The sequence below is a fragment of the Saccostrea cucullata genome, unplaced genomic scaffold, assembly GCF_032062105.1.
Source record: "Saccostrea cucullata isolate Sc308-1 unplaced genomic scaffold, CSIRO_AGI_Scuc_v1 ctg10227, whole genome shotgun sequence".
Lineage (NCBI taxonomy): Eukaryota > Metazoa > Mollusca > Bivalvia > Ostreida > Ostreidae > Saccostrea > Saccostrea cuccullata.
The window spans coordinates 1-23,079 of record NW_026924516.1 but is presented as its reverse complement, the minus strand read 5'-3'; the positions used below and the strand labels follow the sequence as shown (position 1 = coordinate 23,079).

Sequence of the window (23,079 nt, the reverse complement as noted above, 5' to 3'; positions counted from 1 at the left end):
TTAAGCATGCATTTTTGATGGGCAAGGGAATTATAATTCGTTTATTACTATTGGGAGAATATTCATAAATGTGAAAGTAGATAATGAGACAGCACTAATTTCTTTTCCGCCTATCAGGGATATAAACTTCTAATAAATGATTGTTGATAGGTGTTCTTATTTTAAAGTTTGAAAAAATAATAACTTTCAAAAAATAACACTTTATGTGTCCAAGCTTATCAGATTGACACAGAGATCCATTGATTAGGCCTAATATTATTCTTTTCTCGTTGCCTGTTTTCTTTTTCTTATTTAATTTAGATATACATAATTTTCTATATTTGTATAATCTTATAGAAAATAAGCAGTAATAGATGTTGTAAATGATGTAGATTTTTTTTATATTTAAATTAAATTAGAAAATGAAAAAAATAAGAAGAAAAAACGAAGCACAAGAAAAAAAAAAGATGTTTCAGTTTGGGTTTTTATTCAAAACAAGATAACATGTTTCGAAGAAAGCTTTTAATAGATACACCTCTTCATTATTGACATTCTTGATTATGATATGTAAAATGGATGCATTGAATTGCCATATAAAACAAATGTTTCAAGGATTCATTATTATGTAATTTTCAATCACATGTTGAAAACGAAATGATTTGTCATGTTAATTGTATTCAACTTTGGAACGAAAATTAATAACTGACAAAAAAATTAATAAAAAATGATATTGCAACCTTCGGAAAAGGACGTGCCTAGTTTTCTAATCCAATATTCTTCTCGTTGTGTCGGAAAGGTACAATCTTTACGAATAATAGGCTTTTGTTATGATGGTAAACCTTTCCTAGAATTCTAACTTTTATTGAAAAAATCAAATGACCAAATTGAAATGCTTGCAAAAAACCTTCTCTCCTCCGTAGTTAATTTCGTATCGTTGTCCCCTATATTCTTTTTGTAAGTAAACCCTTGGATTAAACAACATAAATAAGCCAAAACAAGTTTGAGGGACTCCAGTTTGTGCGACATTCCCAGAAAGTAATGAGAGAAGGATATGGAGACTTATTCTGCAAAGACATAATGTTGCTTTCCTGAAGACATTTGACAATTGTGCACAACACAAATTCCCATAATTTGTTCATTTAAGCAGAATTTAATATCTCTTTTAAATTTTCTATTTATATTGACGAAAAAATGTACTGAAGGGAAAGGGGGATTCTCGAAAGCAGTGTTGATTTTTTCCTTTCTTGACTGTTTGTCCACGGTCAATCATCGTGTTAGGTTCAACATTAATATGGAAAGCATTGTATATACACTGAGTGTCTGAAATGTTCATTTTTAAATACGTTAAATCTCTCAGAAAACGCCCCTAGTACTAGAAATGACTTTTATGAAGTTGCGAGACTTGTATCATTGAAAATTAATTTCCTTTAGCTACAGTCCCTGATACGTTCTACTTTCAGACTTGAACAGTGCGCGAATGCTGAACGAATCTTGAGCGAACAATGAGAATACGATGTATGAACGGTGATCTGAAAGCGAACGCATTACGCGAAGGGAGATCAAACGCGAGCGCAAAGTGAACGGTGAACGAACGGCAAACGTAAAATGAGTAATTTATTCGGAGTGCCTCAGATCTATTCTTTGCATTGATACCGTTTTATTGTGTTGTAATGGCGGTTCTTAAAATGAAACATATGACGCTCAATATACCACTGAATCAAAACAATCAATATATTCAATGTTTATTTCAATCTAAATATACAAAAAGTTATTTCCGGACAATTAGAGGTAAAATGTAATGGCATGTCTAAAGGTATTTATAATATTACGCTGATAAAGTGGAACATACAGTGTGTGCGTTTGGTCAAGTAATAATTGAAATCATTATTTAAATACAACTTTTTTATGGCAGAAGAAAGAAAAACTGATAATGGGGTTAATGGTTTGTACTTTCAGATTTCTATTTTAAGAATAGAAATGATTGATGCATAAAAACTGTCTAACTTTCGGTAATAATTATGTAACAATTGCTTCTCCAAGAAAAATCGTGCATTTGATGTCATTGAACTTTTGTTGGTTTTTCCATGCAAGTTTATATCTTAATTAGAACCAGCATAAAAAATATGAATCAGGATGCTTAAAAGTTAATGTTTACGAAATGTACTTTTACTTTGTTTACTCAAGAATGCGTGATTATTGAAATTAACATAGCAAAGTATGAAATCCAGCCTACATTATTAATTTGCGAGTTAATAATTATATTAATTTGAATCTTTTTTTTTTGAAAAGCTTTCATAAAAAACGTTAAAAGAAATTACAAATTAGGTTTCAATGTTTTTTTTTTTTTTTTGTTACGTTTCGTTTCATTGGAATAACTTGAATGAGATACTTTTCAAATAATCAACAATATAAAATCACCAAAAGTAAAACAACTTTAATCAAAAATTCGAATGGTTACAAATAAACTTGAGAAGTGGTTAAGATACATATAAATCCCGTATCACGTTTAAATGCAATCAACAACTATTTGAGAATGATGAGAAAGTGTTTTGAATTAGGATTATTTGCTGAGTGATTTTTTCATTAAAGAAAATATATTTTAAAAGATTCAGTTTTAACGTAATGTTATGTACATGTATTTTTTGGATACAAATATTTTATTTGAATTTTTTTAACCTTACCAAACAATTGTTATGGAGATACGTCAGTACTGATTGGTTTTTTTTCCATTTTGAAGATTTATTAAGAGAGATTCATAAACCTCTGTCAATTGGATAGCTTCGTTTAAAATATTGAGCATTTTCTTATAACCGAATATAATTACATAGTTGTCCATGTGTTTTATCTATACTCTCTGATTAAAAGAATTTGCATATGTAAAATATATATACTTACTATCAAATAGGTTACATATATATACATCTTACAGTGCATGTTCTTCATATGGTCAACTTTGCATTAACTGTATTTTGAAAATATGTTCACAGTATGCAAGTATTCTGTTCTGTAATGAAATTTATTACAAGCATAGAAAGAAAAACAAAATAGAATGAATAGAAGAACAGTAAAAACATCCTTCCATTGTTCATTGCAATGAATTATATGGAGATAACGAACAGAATTCAAGCTACAAAATAGGAGCAGAACAAACACAGACCTCAGAGCAAACATCAGACGTGGGATCAGGTGCCACGGAGAAGTGATCATCCCCTGCCGACCGTCACTTCTGTCGTGTGCTCCTTGTCGTGAAATTACGAGATTAACATGTTCACAATTGATTAAATTTCTATTAAAAACGTCAGTCAACATTTGACTCCATTATAATTTGTTTTTGCTGACAAGGGGATGCTCACTCTTCCATGACGCCTTTTCCCAACTCTGATATTTTGGAGGTCCATGTCTGCATTGCTTCTATTTTGTATTGTTTTATGCACTTTTAATCTTGAATACTGTTCTTTTATCTCAAGCACACCAGGATATATCGTATCGATCAATTAATGAATCATTGTATATTGTTTTAAGTCCCTTTCGAGAACTATTTACTCATATGGAGACACCACCACATGTCGGTAAATAGTTACAATTTTTTGTTTGAATATACTGCATGATATTCATGTATAAATAAATAAATTAAACAATTGAAAGTCAATCGTAATAAAAAAGCAAGATGTTTCAAGTCGGGTTTTATATTCAAATCAAGATAAAATGATATGTTAATAAAAAGACCTTTAATAGATACATAAATTCAATATTGGCATTCTAATTTATGGTATCTAAAATGACTGCATTTAATTGCCGTCAAAAAAAATGTTACAAGGATTCCTTATTATGTAATTTTCAATCACATGTTGAAAAAAATTAATTTAGTCAACTTTAGAATGAAAATAAATAAACGAGAAAGAATTTTTTTTTTAAAAGTCATTGCTTCTGTAAAAAAGGGCCGTGTCTAGTTTCCTAATTCAATATTTTTCTCGTCGTTTACGAAAAGGTTTTAACTGTTTAATCACGTGTAGATAACATGATATAAATAATAGACCAAGAAAGTCTAACATTTCAGATGCCTTAATCTTTTCTCACAATATAATGAAAACACATGCATATATTTCATAATTTCCTTTAAAACTTAAATTTATTTATTTATTTATTTTTTTTTTATTTGAATTCCACAATGCTATACAGTACAAACATACAAGATGAACACAATATTTCATTGCAGCATTCATTTTTAGAGAGAGAGAGAGAGGGGGGGGGGAAAGAGAGAGAAAGAGAGAGAATGCAAGAGAAAGAAAGAGAAAGAGATGATGTTATAAAAGAAAGTGGGTTATAGATAGAGTAGGTAGCAAAACTAGTTTTCAGGGTTTATTGATATTAGTCTGAGAGTATGGATTGCCATTTTTGCCAGGAGGCGTTAAACTCATCTATTTTATCACTTTCTCTAGCTGTATATTTCAAAGTTTTATAAATAAGTTTGAATTCATTCAGAAAACCATGGATAGAGAGGCTAAGGTGTTGACATCTGTAAATATATTGCTTCATTGACATAAGCAAAATATTTAATGATTTTGATGATATTGTTTTACTTATATCACCAAATATAAAAGTTTTACCATCTAGATTTAATACAATGTCTTTTCGATGACAATGTCTTACAAAACCATCTAGAAATTCTTTTACAACTGGACATTGCCAAATTAAATGAAATATTGTTTCTTCCTCTGCTTCACAACATGTACATAGGTTAGAGTCTGTTTTACCTATTTTAAACATAAGACTATTGGTTGTCAATATATAATGATTAATTCTGTATTGAAGCCATTGTAATTTACTATTTTGGGTTGTTAAAAAAGGCAGACAATAAATTTCCTTCCAGTTTTATCTGTCAAGGTGAAAAATTTTGCCCATTTTCCCATACCAACAGGTTTTATTACTGATTTATTTAATATATCACACATAGGCTTTGATCCTTTTTTGGTTAATACAAAGACTTTGATATTACATGGAATATCTGGTTTATGAACAAATCCATTTCTACAAAAGTTATACTTCTTTAAATCTGCAAGTATCACTTGTCGTATGCCTGTATAAGTTAAATGATTAATTTTCAAATCATAATTGTGTTGAATATTGTCTAGTGCTAGGAAGTTACTATTCTCATTTAAGAGATCATATACATATTTTATTCCCTTTGCATACCAAGACTTGTAAAATATTGCTTGATTTTCGATTTTGAAATTGTTGTTATGCCATAAAGGTTGACAGGCATATTCTTGCCAATTTCTTATCTCTTTTTTCTCTTGAATTTCTTGGAAAGCTTTCAAAACATCTCTCCAGAAATTATTTTGTACATTCTCTTGTAAATGTGACAAATATTCTGATCCTGTATTTAAAAGTTTATCAATCTCAACACTATTTTCCAATAATTTTTTCCACTTTGAGTTATTGTTATATATTATTTTTCTTATCCATGTAGATTTTAAAGCTGTTATGTAGGACACAATATTAACCATTTTTAATCCTCCCTGTGCATACTTTTGTGTTACAACTTTTCTTTTTATTTTGTCTACATTTGATTTCCATAAAAAGTTAAAGATCAATTTGGTTAGATCTGTTATAAAACTTACAGGTGGGTTTGGTAAAGAAATAAATAAATGATTAAGCTGTGATATAAGTAATGATTTAATCAATGTGATTCTTCCAATAGGGGTTAAGTTTCTCTTTTTCCATTGCTCTATGATGGTCTTAATTTTGACCAGTTTCTTGTCATAGTTTAGTTTTGTAGTTTTTGCTAAGTCAACATCATAATAAATGCCTAAAAGTTTAAAGTTTGTTGTCCATTGAAATTTCAGATCAGGGCAGAGTCTATCCTCAGAATACTTCTTACTTCCAATCCACACAATTTGGGTTTTTGACTGATTGATTTTGAGACCTGACATTTTATAAAATTCTTCTAATACTAGCATTGTAGCCTTTAGTGATTTTTCAAAGCCGTCAAGAATTATCATTGTGTCATCTGCATATTGTGACATTAAATACTCTGTATCATTAATCTCAATTCCTTTGATATTCTCATTATTTCTTATTTTAATAGACAGTATCTCAGCACATAAGAGAAATATATAAGGAGAAATTGGGTCACCCTGTCTACAGCCCCGTCCTAACTTGAAGAAGTTAGATAAAATTCCTGCTTGCGACACACAAGAAATTATATTATTTTGGAAAATTTTTATCCAATTACAAAAACTTGGTCCAAAGTTAAAAAATTCCAATGTTTCTTGAATAAATGTCCATGACACAGAGTCGAAGGCTTTCTCAAAATCTATCATGACTAATGTTCCAGGAATATCATGCAATTCTGTGTAGTGCATCAGATCGTATACAAGACGTGTATTCTCTCCGATGTATCTCCCAGGTATAAAACCTGTTTGATCTGAACTAACTATTTTGGTTAAAACTTGTTTTAATCTGTTTGCTATACATCCTGATCCAATTTTATAAATAATGTTTAGCAGTGATATTGGTCTCCAATTGCTGAGATGAAATTTACTTTTTCCTTCTTTTGGTATACAAGTAATTATTCCTTGCTTTTGTGTAGAAGAAAATTCGCCTATTTCATAACCATAATTCAAAGAGCGTACTACAAAATGACCCAAATTTCTCCAAAATACTTTAAAAAATTCTGCTGTGAAGCCATCACTACCTGGACTTTTGTTATTAGACATTGTCTTTAATACTGATAAGGCTTCACTATATGAAATAACACCTTCCAATTGCAAACGTTCAGTATCATCTAATTTAGGGACATTACATTCTTCAAGGGATTCTTTAAGATTCAAATCAACATTCTCTAATATTTGAACTGAGTATAATGATTTGTAAAATTTTTCAACTTCTTCTAGAATTTCAGATTGCTTTGTAATTTCCCTTTCGTCATTATTTTCACTTTTAATAATTTTTGGTATTATCTTATTTGTAAAATGTCTATTTTCAAGATTTAAAAAATAACTTGTTGGTTTTTCCCCTTCACTAGTCCATTTTGCCCTTGACCTTATCATATTCCCCATAAGCTTGTGTTGCCTTATTGATTCTAATGCTTTTTTCTTCTCAGCAATAAACTTAAATTTATCATTGTCCATTATAGTTGTTTTTATGAAAAAAAATGAATAATTTTTTTTCAGTAAAAATTGCATATTATAAAAAAATCGTCTTATTAAATGTACAGGCATCTTTATATCATTCGTTTACTGTGATTGGTTTTCATTGGTGAATAAAAAGGGGAATAGCTTCTCTCAGTATAATACAAATTTATAGACTGACCATGTATAGCAGACGTCAGGTAAAATAGACTTGCTTGTTACAACTTAATGTAATTGTCTTCTATTTGCCCAGGAGTAGAAACGAAGATTTTCAGAGAACTCGTTGTTATCCTTAGATTCAACAAAGTTCCATCCAACACCAGAGTCCTTGACCCAGGGGCAAGAAATTTACAAGTTTAGAATAGACGCCCTTGTTCATCATAACCTTGAACGAAGTACATTAATTTATCTGAAAATCCATGGCTAAGAAGTAATGCATTATGCTAGAATATTCGAAAGAACCCCAAACCACATACCCTGAGCCATGGACCTTGAATTCACAATTTTGGATCAAACATCTTTGCATATCATAATCATACTTTATCTGCTAAAACACTGGAGCAAAGAAAAGTTTCAAAAAGAAACAAATAATGCATTAAAAACCTTCAATAACTAGAGTCCTACTAATACTAGAACTCCAGACTCCATTGCAACAAATTTCTTTTTAAGAACAGGTGCCTTTGCTTATCATGATAATAAATAATGCACTTTTATTGAATATTCAATAAATCCTTTCAAAGCACAGAACGCCTGATTCTGATTTTGACACAAATTTCACAATTTTCAAGATACATTTTTATTTATTTCTGCAGGCCAGGGGCAACATTTTCACCTACAGGTCCAACAAATCATATGTTGCCTGAATCCCACCCTTTAACTGATTTGTTATATCCTTCAGTGCTCAAATAAAATTTAATCAATATACGAAGGGTGTTAGAAAAGTTCGCGGACAAGTTCTATTGTGAGCGCGCTATTTCCACGAAACCGGTCAAACTCTCTAGATAAATTCTTAACATTTTTTCCAATAAATATACAAGAATTTGGTGCTCTCTGGTGATTATTGCATAATAAACAGCATTTTTATTCTGATAAAAACTTGCTTCACGGAGCATGCTATATTTTGACACGTTTACATCACAAAGACTCTTTATCAAAATTAAGAATTGCAAATTGTAGCGCAAAGAGATTTATGATATCTTACCTGCCGCTAAAGTATGCAGGAAACATGACGGGGAGAAATTGTGAACTACTGTAAACCAACTTTTATTCGCGTGCGAGAAATTTTCGCGAGGTTCGAACCGGTCCTGAAAGTGTCTGTGTCTATTAACATCAGATTCAAAAATATTTAATCGCTAAAATTAATCGTCGCAAACTAGTTAACCCCTGGTAAATCGCGAAATAAAGTCGTCGCAAATAAAAGTTGGTTTACAGTAAATTGGAGGGTATTTGACTGTTTTATAGCCATTTATAAATGATCAACGCGTAAATACACAGCCAAAAAATCGCAACGTCATTGGGCGTCATGGAGCACTGTACTACGTAAAAATTATGTGTGCAGACAGGAACATGTCCGAAAAGAGATTAAAATGTTCAAGATGCTGTCGGGAATTTCCTATACATACAAATGAACAAGTTTTGAAATGGTCCCAGCTTCATAAAAATGGAAGGAGTAACATTTTGAATGATTAACTCCATCGATCGATACTTCAATACCCCCTAACGCAGGGACATTGCTTTGCACCTATAGCGTTTTGCATAGTTTCCATACCTGATCGATTAACTGCATAGAATTTTTTTTTATATTTTGTAAGATCTCAATAATATCCGAATCAGTACAAAAGACATCATAGTAAAAAGTAATATGTCTTGATAAAGATATTCAATTTTAAACTGGAAAAAAGATAAGAAAAATCTGAAGAAATGAAAGATTTATAGAACTGCGACAAAGCTTAACGGGTTGCATTCTGGTTGTCACGTCGCCTACGTCAAGTGGTTGCTCCGTGAATCCCATGACCCCATAGTAAAAATAGTTGTAAAATTTCAAGATTGTATTATATGGATCTGATGTTTTACATACCAATAAACAAAATGTATGAATTCATTTAGACATAGGTCATACTTCACAGTACACAATAGATTTTCTGTAATTCAATGTGTCCGCGAACTTTTCTAACAACCCTCGTACACTAAATTATCAATTACTTGTTGTGGCATATTATGGCTTAATCAGTAAGTATAAAACAATAGCTGAGAAAGATCAAAATTAAGTATTTAAGAAATGAATGTATAATTTTCCTTTGATCGATGTATCAAAGAAAAAAACTGGACTGAAAACTTCATCAACATGGATCAAAGAAAAATACTGGACTGAAAACGTCATCAACATGGATCAAAAGAAAGAAGGATATGGAGATAACGAACACCCGCCGTTATTTCCTGATCATGACAAATATTACATTCATTTCTTATCATTTAATTATGATATTAAATTTATAAAACGAAACTTTCTTTCACTTTTCAATAACAAAAATCACAATCACAAAAACCGTGCGCACGAATACATCACAACAACGTTAACGTTTCGGAAATTCAAAATGGCGCTAAAGAAAAAAAGTTCTCAAATTACGGTATGCCATTACTAGCATCCTCTGAGATAATTTACAGTTCTTGAACACAAAAAACTTTCCTGCTTTGTTATCCCAATGGATATATTTTCCCCGGTAATTTATCTAAGTTTGTAAAAGTAACAAATAGAAGCTACTCAAATATCCTTACTGTTGTAGGTCACAGAAATTTTGAATTTTATTTGCGCATATTTTCATCTGAATCTCAAACCAAACATATAAATACGTATCACAACCTGTCAATTCTGACAAGTGTTTAAGATTAACGGAACTGTCCACACCTCATCGCATGCAGTGTACGTCCTTTTTTCAATTATTCGTTTCCCAAGACTCAACAGATTAACGGTTTTCCCCGCTTTGGTAGCATAAAACATAAGGGATGCTTACTCCTCCATGGCACCTGATCCCACCTCTGATGTTTCAGGGGCCCGTATTTGCTCTGCGTCTATTTTGTATTGTTTTATGGACTTTGAGAGATTGAATACTGTTCGTTATCTCCATATCCTTCTTCTTCAGAGTTCTGTTGCTCATACCAGATATCGTAATATCAAATATTTAACAAAAGTATGCCGATTTCATTTCTGTATTGTTCACGAAATTAGAAAATAAGTTGATACAACGACCTTTTCAGTAAATACAATTTATCATTGAGTCAAATGCTGACTGACGTTTTTCATACCAATTGTTAGTCCATTATTTATACATTGAATTGACGACGGATTTTTTCCGTTATTTCCTGATCATGACAAGGCGAACACGGCGGGTGTGACCGTTCGGCATAGGATGCTTTCTACGTCATGGCACCTATTCCAACCTCTGATGTTTTGGAGATCCGTGTTTGCAAGAAATCGAAAAATAAGACAGTTTTTCCCTAATTGAAGGAAATCTCAAGATTTTTACCACATTCAAAACCTGAAATGTTTATGAATTTTTTTTCTTAGAGAAAAAAATGTTTTGACTCCAAATTGGCTTTCAAGATATTATCAATTCTTAAACCTTATTGCAAAAAAAAATTAGACATAATCTTTAGGAAGAATAAAACCAAGTTTTTACAAGTGAAAGTTTTCTTTTTGCATACATACACTACACCAATTTTCATTATCAAATTTGAAAAGGATGTGCATCCGCTTGAAATGTAAGAGAAGTGCGACAGGCGAACGACTTGGATAATGACAGTATACCCCGACTTTAATCAGAAAATAAGAGTACAATTCGTAATTATCAAATGGACATTGTAAACTTACTTGATCAAAAATACATTGCAAATGTTCTTGAGCCAAAAAGCGTTTTTGCAAGATTTATCTTTCTTACCAGAAATATGTCTTAGAAGTGCAATTCAACTTTAAACATTTTGCTTAAATCTGATTTACACTCTGATACAATGGATCTAATATGATAGAGGGGAAAGGCCATTCATCTCCTACATAAAAGTCTAAGGTAATAGTAACTCTATTTACTTTAAATTTCTTTTATTTGTTGCAGTATTATTATCAATAATATTATACAAAATCTATAGAACGCCTTATATAATGAAAACAATCACGCTAAAGCACTGTACAGCATAGTTAAAGAATGAACTTTTACATTATCAGGAATAGATAAATAAAAATTGTATAGCACAAGAAAATAAAATTTAGTATTCATAACCATCACAAAAGTTTAAAATAAAAATAATGATAAATATAAGGTCTTTAAATTCGAAAAGAAAAACTGAATACAATAGAGCATAAGAAATACCAGAAAATTAAAATGATCAGTTTCAGTCATAGATATTTAAAGATTAATAAAAACGGTCAATATTAGACACACCAAAAACAGATATTCCACCAAACGATTCCCTATAAAGACGAGTTTCAAGATGCTTTTTAAAAGCCTATCTTAGTGTCAAACTTTAAAATTTCCTCTTTTTCGACCTCAACTTCAATTATTTTTAGAGTAATATAGCATAAACATCTGCTTATGAAGTATTTATCTCCCGTTTTAAAATTCAAGGTTAATCTATGATTTAACGCATTACACTGAGAAAAAGGATATACCTGGATTATTCCTCCGTATTGACTTTGAAAAAACCTTTAACACTCTATCATGGCGCTTTATACAAGGCGCACTTCCTTGTTCTAACTTTCGTCCCTTAATAAAGAAGTGGGCATCTTTCTTTAAAACAGACAGTGCATTCAACCAAAGGAGATAACTTTTCTGATAGAATTAACATTCAAAGAGATTGCAGACAAGACGGTCACCCTTTGCCACCATATATATTCATTATTAGTGCAAAATTTCAGCAATCCAAATTAGATAAAACAAAAATATTAAAGATATAATTATAAACAATATTGAAAAAAATTCTCAGTAAACTGATGCTACATCAATCCTTTTCCATCGTTGTAAAGATCCCCGGCTCTCAAAGAAATATTTGAAACTCTAAATAGATTTCAAAAATGTCTGGGCATTGATTATGTTCAATATGCCAAACACACAAACTTTGGATAAATTCCAAAAAAATTATGAATGAAATTCTACTGCATGCCAAATTATCATAGTATGTGGGAAACTACCAAATTTACTATTTTTGGAATTCATTTTGGTCTAGAAATGGATAAGGTACTACAATTAAATTATGAACCAGAACACCCATAGGGAAAATAAAAGCTATTAAAACATTATTCTTACCTTAATTAAAAAAACATGTATTTTTATGTAAATTCCAAATTTCTCTAAAGTGTATTTGATATTGGGGTTTGAAAATGAGAAAAAAAAAGCCTTTTGTAGTATGAATGTATTTTTCAATATGGCATCTCGTTTTTACAAATTGGGGGATGGAACACCCCATCCTTAAATTTAATTGGAGCAAATGTTTAAGTTGTGGAATTGATTATTCGACAAACTTCTTAAAAACTTTAAAGAATAAATTTTGAACAAATATTTTCAAGTCCTGGATAATTTTATAAAAACTAATGAAAAAGTTTGATGTTGCTGACAACTCGTCATATGCTATTTGAAAAAGACATTCATGGTAATTTAACAACCAATTTTTATGATAAACGTAATGACTTTAACTTTTCAACCGTCAACTTCTCTTAATTATGCAGCAATATACCTTCATCACCTGCACGGAGTTAATATTTCTCAATTGTTTCCATACGCAAGAGCTTGCTCTACCTATGAAAAATATCTAAAACGAGGTAAATTATTGACAAACAAGTTTATGAAACAAGAATATCAGCAGTCTCGTTTGGGGGTCATGATTTCGTAAGATCCTCAAGAGCATGCCCCTCTCTCTCTCTTTCTCTCTCTCTCTCAAAACAGACTTTGGCTTCTGAAACTTGATATATTTATATAATGTTATGTAAGTTGTGTGAAAAAAATATGTGTCACTAATCTGCCTTCGTTTAACAATTAGCATGCTCTTTAGAAAAGAATAAGGTTAGAAGAAATTACCACCATATGCATACCTGAGATAGCCACATATATTTACAAAATAAGAGAAGTTGATAATTGAAAAGCTGAAATCATCACGTTTGTCATACATTTATGTTGTTAATCTGCCCTTAATATCTAAAGTCAGTTAATCTTTAGTCATTAAAGTCATAAAAATAGTAAACACAGGTGGAAGGCTCTGTGGTTTCTTTTATTTCGTGTTCACTAGAATATTTAAACAAAAACAAATCATTAATAAAAGACAAGTGTTCATGTTTATCAAATTAAGTAACTTATTTAGCTCTAGTGTTTTGATGAAGCAAGCTTACCCATTAACACGAAGTTAAAATGCAAATATGATTTAATGATAGACAATGAAAATACACAAAGCAAGAAACAATCAGTTAAGTATTTCAGTGTTCACATAAAGGTGGGTTATATTACAAATAAAGGTGGGTTTAAAGAGGCTTGGGGTGACCATTTTCATACTATTTCGACCTCCTTTCGAAGAGTTCCATATAAAGATATACAAACATCAATTTTTAAAACTAAAATGTATGAATTTTTTCGTTGCCAAATGATAGTTGAGCATCAATAGAACTAATGATGTCACTGCTCATCTCAATTTTTTTTAAAATGATTTACTTCTAAATATGTACTTGTAAAACACTCAAAACGTTCAAATTGGTCTAGTGGAGAATTTCAATGTCATACAGCTAGACAGACGAACAGATAGAATACGACAAACAAAATGTGATCCGATATGTAAGATATTCTGCTATTTTATATTCAAATGTTCCTGAATCAGTGAGGAAGCGACACTACTAGAAATTAATCGATGAATGACTTCATGAAATCCAGTGAAATCCGTAGAGTTCTGATTCCCTATTAAATATACAAAAATGTTTTAGTACTTTAAAAATATTTTACTAGATAGTAAAGTAATGCCAAAGCAAATAAGGTCTGACAACAAGAAGGAAACGGAAAACACTGTATTTTTTTTAAAATATGAAATTGTATGTAACTTAATAGTTAATACTTAATAATACTTACTATACTTTTATCCATAATATAAAGTTTATTGCAACTACAATAATACAAGCAGCTGTAACAAGCACCGAGGTCGAACTTTAAAAAAGAGAATGATAAAAATTAATTGAACGTGGAGAATCAAATTAAAAATAAAATATAAATGGAGGAAATGACGTTAATACTAGCAAAAGTATAAAGACAGAAAATGCAATAGTTATGATTCTCTCTCTCTCTCTCTCTCTCTCTCTCTTTGGTACACAAGTGTGAACATATTAAAAAAAATCCATTAATTAACATAAAGACATATTTCAGTTTAAATGCAAAATATCTTAAGCTTACCCATGATTGCTTTGTCCTGATGAAGACTCGAACTGTCCTTCCAGAGCCATACATTGAGGATCTGATTTTTTAAAAAGCTTTTTAAAATTAATATTCTGGTCTACATTCAAACTTTTTACCTCATAAGAAAGTTCTGCCAAATGACACTTTCTAAGATATAAATTATAGTAATTTCATGTACTAGAATAAATGTTGATATTTTTGTAACTTTTCTATGCATGGGCCAATATCAATAAACTTGGGATTTTGATAGTAAGAAAAATGTATAATTATGTGGCAGCTTCTTATATTTTTAGTTATCCCCTATGTAAATAGATAAAGATCTACAAAAGATTTCTATCATTTTTTACATTCAATTAAAAACAGGAATACTCACACATTTTGAAATCTTGCAGTTTAATAACGGTGCAATTCTTTAAGTCCTTAAAGTGTTTCTCATTGATAACAAACGTTTCATTAGAAGATTTTGTGAGAAACGGGCAACTGCCTGAAAATATATTTAAAAGATTATAACTGCGAAAACATGGCATTTGGTAAAATTTTTGCAGGAAAAATAAATCATATTACTAAGTTTCCGATTCATTTTAAAACAAATTAATAAAATATAGTTGAAGAAACAATTACAACAATAATAATAAATATGCCCCAAAAAATCTTGTTATCACTATGGTAATAACGTTAAATAACGATACAATCAATTCTGTGATTAAAAAATCCATACGAAATGTTATATTTATATTATCTATAAAAATTAACGCAAAATAGAAATTCACCTATTGATTAATGCTAATGATTATTGTGTATTAATCTAGAGAGCGTAATGTAGTGTTTATCTATTAATTCCTATAATATCTATAAGGTTAAATTCATCAAAGCTTATCAAAAGAGCTATTTTATAATTAAGCAGAAAATAAAGCAATCCATATAAAACCAAGATATTAAAAGTGGATGGTTACAAGGCGGTTTGTCCGCACTACGTGCACCTACAAGTCATTCGTCCTCAGGCAAACTTTACACATTACAAAAGAAATGTACACTAAAGTGAATTTTACTCCAATATAAACATGTAACCGATTTATTTATTTGCAATTATGCACAACAACCATCTCAAAATTATATTCATTCCAATGCATATCCATTCACATGTGCCTCAAGAAGAAAGCTCAGGAATATAATTTTAGTGTGAATATTGAAAGCTTACGATATTTTAAATGCATATAAAGCAACAAAATAAACCAATTTTTTTCTTAAAATAATTGTTTTTAACAATATTTTTATATTTTTAAAATCATAAAATTAAATCATTAGCGTAAACATTTCCTTATCAACATTTTACTTTTTTGAAATTTTGAAAATTGCATTTGACAAAGAAAGAATTTAGATAATTATTTTGCACAATATAGCACAATATAATTGTATCAAAAATAAATTTGAATTAAAATGATAGTGAAGCTAAAATATAGAACTACAAAGATGTTTTCTCACTACACAACACACATATTACCTCATCTCTCATACTATGAAGATAAAAACGATAATTTTTTTTTTCAGTTAAAAAAAATTAGAAATATCTCGTATATTTTGGATAATAGGATATTACGAAATATTTCTGTATTTCCTAGTATTAAATTTTTTCATAGTTTTACAATTTTTCCCTATATAATCACTTATTACAGAAAAGATTTACAATTCCAAAAACTCATTGTTGGACTGTTGTGTGAAGAATATTATCGATAAGATATGGGACAAGTATGACACTTTTTACGTAACGAACTGTCAGCATTATCAAAACATTTATTGCAAGAAAAGAAAACAAAGCACGATAAAAAGCAAATGGTAAAACAAAAGATTTATTAACTGTGTCCTCGAGAAAAATCCATTTTTTCGACCCCCTGAAACCAAATGTTGGTTCGACAAAATGCATGTTGACCTCAATCGCAGCAACTAACATATCAAAGTAGTTCTCCTTGCTTTATGGTCATTTTGCGGCAACCTCCTTACTTTTATTGTTTACATTATCATATAAACGTGGAAATAAGTTTATAATGTTTAAACATGAAACTAGAAAGGTCAGGTAAAGCTGGTTATTAAAAACTCATAGCTTTTTAATTATGTTTCCTTCTTGAACAAAAATAATCAGTGGCACTCTTATCGTACTGCACTTAATAGAACAACTTCCCTTTAGAAAGACTTCTTTCAAAATGTTGTAAAGCAGTACAACATTATGAAACTACCATCTTCATTTTGTATTACTTAGTGTGTCAAGTTGTTGCAGAGAAGGAATTCTGTAGCTTGCTAAATATACATGAAAAATTAATTATCGCATACTTTCACTGGAAGAATTACTCACGACATAAATTTATTCCTTTTATTTCTAAGGTGTTGAATTCCATGTAAAATGCCTCATTCTATTATTTGTATTTTCAAAGACTTTCATTTGAATTTTAAGTGTTGGTATATTTGTATAATCTCGAATTTTCATTATATGTTTCAAACCACGTTTTACACCTATTGACCCAGTTTTCTAATAAGGAACGCCAAACGACAGATGCACAGCTCCTTTCATAAGAAACTTCTACTTTATCATTTGGTTAGCATATAGCTAATCGTTAATGTTAATGCTGTATACAGTAAAATTTTTATCCCCGTTTTATTTTTACCCCATTCACCCCCTGTCTCAAGTGGACAAATTTAAAACGGAGCGAATTCAAAGAACGAAGTATAAATTCTTAAACAAAACTTGGATTGAAACGAGGCAAATTTTTTAGCAAGTGTAAGAGGGCAAAATAATAAGGGGCGAAAAAAACTACACAGCATTACTTCTTGCTCTCAGACACAAGAGTAACAAGAAGGATATGGACATAACGAACAGTATTCAATATCAAAGTCCATAAAACAATACCAAATAGAAGCAGAGGATACAAGGACCTCTGAAACATCAGAGGTGGGATCAATTTACAATTTTCAATTTTCTTTACAAAACTAGTTACTAAGGATAAATAATATGAAAACCTGTATTAATATTTTTCTAAATCACATGTATTTTGACAGAAATACTTACAGTATATTGTAAGATTACTGGCAATGCATACGGTTACATATCTGTCCTTGGTGTAGTATGGCATACAAACTTCTATCTGTGAAGGTTTACATCCCATTGTTCCTTCACTTGGGCACTTCTGACCTCGAGGTAATACTTTAAAGTCATCTTTGTCTACTTCAGGCTGAAAGAATGTGCTTTGTCACTTATTTCACCCTAATCAAAATACCTTATACCATGTGTTAAACCCTCAAGTCTATAGACATGAAACAAATACTGAAATTTTACATCCATTATTTCATCTCTTTTTTTAAATGTAAAAATGTTCATAGTGAATGGTTTTGGGTCTTTTCTTTATAACTCGCTAAAGCAAATATTATTATCAGCCCTTTCATTCAGTATGTTTGATCTTGATATCTTGTTGCATTGAAGTAGACGGGTTGGTGAATTCTGTTTTAAATAACTACATGATGAAATCAGTTTAACTTTTCAAATAAGAAACCACTATTTAGCAAGCCATTCTTAAAGAGTCTCTTTTGAGTGAAGGTTACCTTTATTTATCCATTTTATTTTTAAATTATACAAATAATAATTTATGGTGTGTCAACAGTTATAACAGACACTTATCCAGATTATTACAACGTGCTTCTTTCTCTGCACGCTAGATAGAAATATGGATCTTGGATTCCGTCAAAATGAAAAAAAGAAAAAAAAATCTTAATAGATTTTAAAAGGCTAAATTCATTGAGGATGTACTATGTTTTGAAGTTGGATATGGCATATATTTCACAAGTGGGGCAGGTATGAATTTTGTGGTATTTTAAAAAAAATGTGAAGAAATATTTTATAAAGGTGTTTTACAAAAATATTAAAGTAAAAAAATAAACATTGATTTTTTAAGGTTGATTTACCCTATCCTTTAACAGGCCAGGGAGTATTTTACAACCCTGTTCCTGAAGTGAAGGAAAAGTGAGTGAAGGAAATGCCAGTTTTTTCACACTTCTCACATTCTTTTAAAATTGTGATAAAATATTGCGTTGATATTCTCCCTCTCTTTTATTAAAAAATGACAACATTTCACTTCTGAAATGTAGTAATGAGACTTTAGTTAAACATTTGTTAAATTTCAATTAATCTCTGATAAAATACATCTATAACTTTCAAAGGGGCAAACATAAAATTAGACGATAACAAACAGTAACCATTCTCATAGCATTAAGAGAAACACATTTTCTATAAAGATCATCTATAAACTTAAGAGGAAACTAAACATTTCTTTATTTCTATTTCAATGTTACCGTTTTCATCTCAGTAACTAAGCAACATTTACTTTTCAATTTGGCAGAATTTTTTTAAGAGATATATATGTATATACTGACCACCGATGCAACTCTGGAAAACCAAAGAATGAGTGCGAGGAGTGTTGTAGATTCCACAAAATTCATTTCTGATGTCCCTCTTTTGCCCGTTTTCTCACAGTATTGATGTTATCTAAAGGGTGTTAAGAAAGTTTGTTCCATGATGACATATTTTCAAAAATGTCAAAGTATTGCTTACCTTAATTAAGAGCGAATTTTCAAGTATGAAAACAATTCATTTATAGCAAGACAAAATAAGAGTTTTCATCAATATAAAAATATCTATAAAATTTTTAATACACCCAAATGATAGAAATGTTGGTCAATTTGAGTGAAAATGAAGGATAAATTAATTTGTTTCTTCTTAGCTTATCTTGTATCAGACAAGCTGATGAGCGAAGGAATAAAAACGATAGATCAATTTTTTAAATAGATAGGTTAGACATTTTGAAATTTTTCACCGACTTGATAATTTTTGCATAGTATTTAAAAATCTGTATTGACTTGTGTGCTTAATATATGTAACAAATATGCGCCATTTCTAATTTTTCTGCACATACATCATATGTTTTAATATTTGCCCTCTCCTTATTTATTCAACAAAAGTCAGGTAAAACCTTATAAGTAGCAAGAATGGACTCTGTTAACATGAAATATCACATCTTGTAAATATCTTCTCGTCGTATTTATTTTTTGAAAATGAAAGAAAAAAGGGGAGTGAATTTTCTTAACACCCTTTACTTTTAATGAAATATGGTAATGTTTATTTTCTATTGTTTATGAACTTTAAATACAGTTCATTGTTTATGAGCTGTATTTTATATCTAAAATGTTTGTTTTAACTTACTAACAGTTGGAATCACGCTAACACTGTATGTTTCGTTGCTCTGTATGTACTTCGTCAAGTAGAGAGCTCTTTGGTTATAGAATACACAGAACCTGCAACACAATATAGAATTGAAAATGACATTTTCATCAAATGACAGTTAGATCTAAAACTAAAACAGGATTAGGATCAGATTACGCTAGAAAAACAGTGCAAAACTACTTAAACTATCATAATGACCTACAACGAACTTTAAATGCAAAATACAAAATGGCGTGAACTGAAAGGTAACACACAGGTAATTGACCAATCAAAATGAACTTCGTCAAATATAGATCAATACATATAAAATTGATTTTCCCTTTCTTTTGAGAGGATTTTCTATTTTCTTTCAAGCCATTTTTACAACTTTGGTACTTGTGCCTCGTAAATTGTAAATTGTACTTTGAGAATAAAGAAAGGTTTCTGACAGGAACTATTTTTTTTCAGGACATAGGTGGCTGCTTCCTGTGTTGCACTTGAGGTATTTATAAACAAACTAAAAATACGTGGATTTGAGGGTAGCCCTGTTTGCAGATGGAAAAAGACAGAAAATGTCGTGTAGGTACCCTGTGTTTTGGTGTCAACTTATGTGACAGGTAATGTTTAACACCTCCTGCTAAATATTTTTTTCATGTGAACAAATACCTGATTATTTGCGATTTTTTATTCTATATAGAATTTTATAGAGAAATCAATTACTTTATATTACACGAGTGCAGACAAGTATAAATATCTTTCTGATTCATATTTGGGGAAGTATATGGGTCGAATTGGGTAATTTAAGGCACTGATAGAAAAGAGAAAAATAGGAAATTTTGCATTTAAGTTCGTAGTAGGTATAGGCCTATTTTTACCCTTTCCTGTGCAGGGAAGTCCAATAATAAGCAGAAAATTGTTAACAACGATGCCATAGCATGTAAAGTATGAATTTTCCCAATGCTGGAGAAGATTTTGAATTTGAATTCCTCTACATCTGGTTCCAGGTATACTAAGCCGCTGTGTTTTTAAAATTCATTTTTACATTATAAAGGAATGAATAGAAAAATAGTTGGCAGTCTCTGCATTATCAGGTCAAAGATCAATACGTTTATTCACAAAATTTTATACTTTTTCTAATAATTTAGAGCTAACACCGCAAAATTAATGACAATTGTGAGTAAAAATATATTTTGGAGAAGTAAAATTGATTGCACACATAAGTACTCTGAAGTTGACATCAAGAAGATGCTTGAGTTTCTGATTGACAATATCTATGTGGTTTTCGGAGACCAGGTATTCCAACAATCTATTGGAATTCCCATGGGTACAAATTGCGCTCCGTTATTAGCAGACTTATTTTTATATTCATATGAAGCAGAATTTATACAAAATCTTATGCGTGAAAAGAAGAAAACACTTGCTGTGGCCTTCAACTTGACATTTAGATATATCGACGACGTATTGTCAATTAATAATGATAATTTCCATTCCTACGTCGATACGATATATCCTGGTGAGCTTGAGATTAAAGATACCACAGAGTCCGACACTTCTGCTTCATACTTGGATATTTTACCTGAAAAAGACACTAATGGTAATCTAACAACCAAGCTATATGATAAACGTGATGACTTTAAGTTTTCAATCGTCAACTTCCTTTACTTATGCAGCAATATACCTTCATCACCGGCATACGGAGTATATATATCTCAGTTGATTCGATACGCAAGAGCGTGCTCTACGTATAAACATTTTTTTAAACGAGGTAAATTATTGACAAGCACGTTGATGAAACAAGAATATCAACAGTCTCGTTTAAAGTCATCATTTCGTAAATTCTATGGTCGATACAATGACCTTGTCAGCAAATACAATTTATCATTGAGTCATATGCTGACTGACGTTTTTCATACCAATTGTTAGTCCATTATTTATACACTGAATTGACGACGGATTTTTTCCCGTTATTTCCTGATCATGACAACGAGCACACGGCGGGTGTGACCGGTCCGCAGGGGATGCTCACTCCTCCATGGCACCTGATCCCACCTCTGATGTTTCAGAGGTCCGTGTTTGCTCTGCTCGTATTTTGTATATTGTTTAATGGACGTTGAGATTGAATACTGTTCGTTATCTCCATCTCCTTCATTTAAGAAATTTCAAAAGGGATAGAGGCACCTGCTTATGTAGTCAATATGTATTGCCTAATATATGCAATCAATACATAAAAAAATTATGCATTTTGAATTTTGATTCTGTATTTTATGTTGTAGCTGATGTAGAACAAATTCCTCACTTATTCTGTTATTTTAAATTTGACTTGGAATACAAAAACACAGGTATGTTTCTAACATGTAATTGTTTTGTTACAAGATCTTGGACAAAAAGAAATGCATCATTTCTCAAAACTGTGGTATATTGGTGTCAATAATTATAGTTTACTAACAAATATTTATTAATAATGATTATTAACGTAAATTTACAGTGTTTCCAAAATTGTGAATTTTTGTTTTTATTCATTTTCAGGTCATGTCGTAGGATCACTTCGATGGGTGACTTCTTTTATGTCTTAAATTTCAGGACATTTGCCAGTTAAAAATAAATATATTTCAATCAGTACTAGAGACACAATTAGTATTCTGAAACGAGATAAAGCTATCAACATAATATCTCTACAGTAGCCTTAACTAAAGGAATATAATCTCATATCATTTTTTAAGTTTGTATCAATTTGCATTTCTGTACTACATCGTCTATCAATTTGATCGGTTGTCAAACTGGTGTACAGTCTCCTACATTTTCTTTTTTCTATTAGCGTTTGGAATTCAATTGCTACTTTGTGATTGCTGGCATTTATCTGTGATTGTCAAAGCCTGTGGAGGTCAGTATGATGCTAAACATTTCATATGGGATGTGTGGTCCATCTGAGTTCTTCTACTTTTGTGGCATTTTGGACCTCATTGTCCGTGGTGCTTATCAGACCAAATCAACTTTCTGGACATGGAAAAATGTTTAAAAGACCGTAGATGTAAAAACTGTGCAAAATTTATGTTCCACAAGCATAGATAGAATTTAGTTGCATTTAAATGTATATGTAACCTTCTCTAACCCCCTGCCCTCCTATCATTTCTTCTTTTAGTAGTCGACTTTAAAGCATCTCCAGAAGAGAATATATATGTTTTATTGACTCAACATTTTCTCTTTTTCTTATCAGCTTTTGAAATTCAACTTTGTTGTGTGATTGATGACACTGATCTGTGATTGTCCAAGACAGGGAAGGTCAGTAAGATGCTCAACATTGCCTATGAGA

The 23,079-nt window shown here is 30.6% G+C and overlaps 1 long non-coding RNA gene across 1 annotated transcript; it reads right to left on the bottom strand.

Annotated features, from left to right (window-relative positions):
* Positions 1–12,741: 12,741 nt before the first annotated feature.
* Positions 12,742–20,036, bottom strand: LOC134266620 (uncharacterized). The gene is made up of 9 exons (XR_009992009.1): positions 19,993–20,036; positions 19,770–19,861; positions 18,944–19,055; positions 17,586–17,748; positions 16,029–16,041; positions 14,901–15,011; positions 14,525–14,585; positions 14,207–14,281; positions 12,742–14,038 (listed from the first exon to the last, which is right to left on the bottom strand). It is a non-coding gene; the product is annotated as an uncharacterized LOC134266620 (long non-coding RNA).
* Positions 20,037–23,079: the final 3,043 nt, after the last annotated feature.